The sequence below is a fragment of the Euphorbia lathyris genome, chromosome 6 (assembly GCF_963576675.1).
Source record: "Euphorbia lathyris chromosome 6, ddEupLath1.1, whole genome shotgun sequence".
In the NCBI taxonomy this organism is placed as follows: domain Eukaryota; kingdom Viridiplantae; phylum Streptophyta; class Magnoliopsida; order Malpighiales; family Euphorbiaceae; genus Euphorbia; species Euphorbia lathyris.
In genome coordinates, this window is record NC_088915.1 from 36,080,803 (window position 1) to 36,083,880 (window position 3,078).

The 3,078-nt window shown below is 32.1% G+C and overlaps 1 long non-coding RNA gene across 1 annotated transcript; it reads right to left on the reverse strand.

The window, feature by feature from the left end:
- Positions 1-807: 807 nt before the first annotated feature.
- Positions 808-2,703, reverse strand: LOC136234072 (uncharacterized). The gene is made up of 2 exons (XR_010691031.1): positions 2,405-2,703; positions 808-2,308 (listed from the first exon to the last, which is right to left on the reverse strand). It is a non-coding gene; the product is annotated as an uncharacterized lncRNA (long non-coding RNA).
- Between the last annotated feature and the right edge of the window lie 375 nt (positions 2,704-3,078).

Here is a 3,078-nt window from a genome sequence, read left to right on the forward strand (position 1 = left end):
GCTCTAAACACTCACATATCGGTTGCGGGGAGCCGCTCTAAACACTCACACATAAGTTGCGGGGAGCCGCTCTAAACACTCACAAACCGAAATCAAATCAACACGACTCAAGTCAGATCAACACAGATTGATCCGAACATTCAGGGAGTTTTTCTGAACCTTTCTTTATTTTTAAGTTTTTACTTTTTTCGCACAATAAAATGCAAAAATGGTTATCTATGTGTACTTTGTATACTCCATTTTTAATGGAGGTATACAAAGGGGGGCAGCTGTAGATACCCATTTTTGTCCGGAACATTTTTATGCTTTAACTGACAATATTTGAAATTTCAACAAATTTATATATTATATCAAAAATAAAGCATTTCGTTCTTACATATGGTTTATTCGAGAAATGGGGCTTTTGTACACCAATTGGTTATATCTCAATACAATTACCAAGTCCCATTCAAGATATAATTCTTTGGAATAAAAGTATCCTCCATCTTGCTATAAATTATATATGAGATGTAATGTATTATTTGTGAATATAATTTTGCAATGGTTATATTTCAAATTGTTAGTTAAACTCAATTTTTATTTAATAGCTAAGTTAATATCATGAATTTAACTCATTCATTTTATAATTAATGTTCAAGAAATAGATATGATTTTAGATATAATTTTTGTTAAAAGATTGTCTATTAAAGATAATTTTTTACATAAAGTCATATTTAGAACATAGTTTATTTTTGGAACCATTTAATGATGAATGGATTAATATTCAGAAAACAAATTCTAATTATAAAAAAAAATAAAACAAAAAGATAAAAATAGAATGCTTTTATTAAGAAATAAAATTTGCATTTACAAGACTAATCAATGTACATTTTTTTTGTATTTGCAGGTGAACATGGGATTAAATCCATCCCTCAACAGCTCCAAATCAAGTCTCAAATGAATCCTGAAAATAATCTCAAAGCAAAGCAATTTACCAGACATGTACAAAATTGGGAGTTTTCAACCAAGAGAAAAACCAACTCCCAAGACAGAAATCAACAAAAATAATAAAAGACAAATTAATGGGACTGTGTGATTTTCGGTCTTCAATGAAAAGAAGCAGGAAAAGATGCCATTTATGAGCACCCATTTGAAAAGAGAGAGGGCCCGTGATTTCAGTCAGCAACCTTGAAATGAGGCTGATTTTCAGCCAATGAAGAGCAGGCTCCATCATCTTTAAAAGGGCACAGACCACTCATATCATGGGGGAGGCCGAAAATTAGCAAGGAAAAAAAGGTCAACAACATTAGAGCAAAAAAAACACAGCAAGAGAAAAAGGCCAATTTTGAGAAAGAGAGTTTTGAGCCAAAGTTCAGGGGTGCTTTTTGTAATAGGTTCTTTTTCTTTCTAGAGGAAGAAAGTTCTGTATTCTCCACAAATTCAATATAATCAAATTCTCCTCATTTTGATCTCAAAAGCTTTGAGCTAAGGTTTTTATTTCTAGTTTATAAAAATAGTGATTAAAAGCATTCATATTGCTTTTAAAATGATCTAATTTTTGTAAACTAAAAATAAAAATTCATTAGTTCCTAGCTCATCTAAATGCTTTTTAGATACTGCAATTTAAAGATGTTCTACTAGTTATTCACTAATCTTACTAACATTAAACACATATTATTTTCTTATTATTCCATTTGAGATTTCTGCTACTGATCCCTTTTTTTCAATCTGTACTAACCATTTATTAACTCTACTAACTTCAAATGCATGTTTATTTAGTTTCCTTTGAATATCTGTTATTAACAATTCATCATCCTGTTAACATTAACTTTATATATTCGAATAATAACCTATCATGCATGCTAATTTTTGTATTCTTTTGATGTTTACAGTCAACTCAAATCCGCTGTTTTCGAAAATAACCATTTGTACAGATTACACAAATTATCAACTAATCTAACCAAATATCTAACAAATTAACCTGTTTTATTTCATCTCCAGTTTCGCCCCTAAAGGATCCAGTTCACCAAAATGTAAAAAACCCAGAACCCATAGTTTGCCTTCTATCTCAGCGCCCTCAAAATCAAAACAAACAAAACTTCATTCCATATCAATTCATAGATCCACGGCAAAAAGGAAAACTAAAAAAAACGAAAAAGACTAAGTAGAAATAAACAGGTCTTACCTCAACGCAGGTCGGAGCGGCTACGGCCGATGATGCCAGGATAGACGAACGGCGGCGAAGGAGCCATGACGGCGAAGACAGACACCATGGAGGAGCAGGCGGCTGGCCGGATGGCTGCTGCTTTTTGCTTTTATGGAAGAAAATCTGAAGAGAATGAGAAAAGAATAACCAAAGAAAAATGAGTAAAACGGCAGAAATCAAAGAAAAGGGAATGTAGAACCGAAGAAAGAGAGAACTCACTGTAGAACCACCGCGAACGAGTAGACGAGATCGGTAGATGAGTCACGACGGCAGACGGATGAAAAATAGCTGGCGAACGGAGGAGCTACGGCCGTCGACGGTGACAGGAGGCCCGACCATGGCTGCGTTTCTGAAGGAGAAGAAGAGGAGGAGAGGATGAGTGCGGCTGCATATGATATGTGCAAACGAACCCTAAAATCCAAATTTAAGACTCTACAATAATCCCAATCTTATGGATATATACCCCATATCACTTAAATAAATCTTGTATCTGCTTATAAATTAAAATGGGCCTTGGTTTCTTTTCAAAAAAATAGGTTTTGTTTTTTTTATTAAGTTTTAGTTTAATCTAATCTACTTTATATTGTCATACGTTAATGTTAAGATTAATAGATCCCTAATCTAATTTTTCTTCTATAATGATAAAAAATCCTTATTCAATTAATATAACAATTTATGATTTAATCTCATTCATTGTATTTAGATTGTTGTATAGCAATTATAATACGATAAGTCTATTTCGATTACTGAATAGTGATTCGGATAAGTAAACGATAAACAATTGATAAATCATGTATTATTATATTTTCTTTAAATATGTACACTTTTTTAAACTATATCTAATCAATAAATAAAAATAATTTACGGGTCCCTCTATTAATTTTAATCGTTGG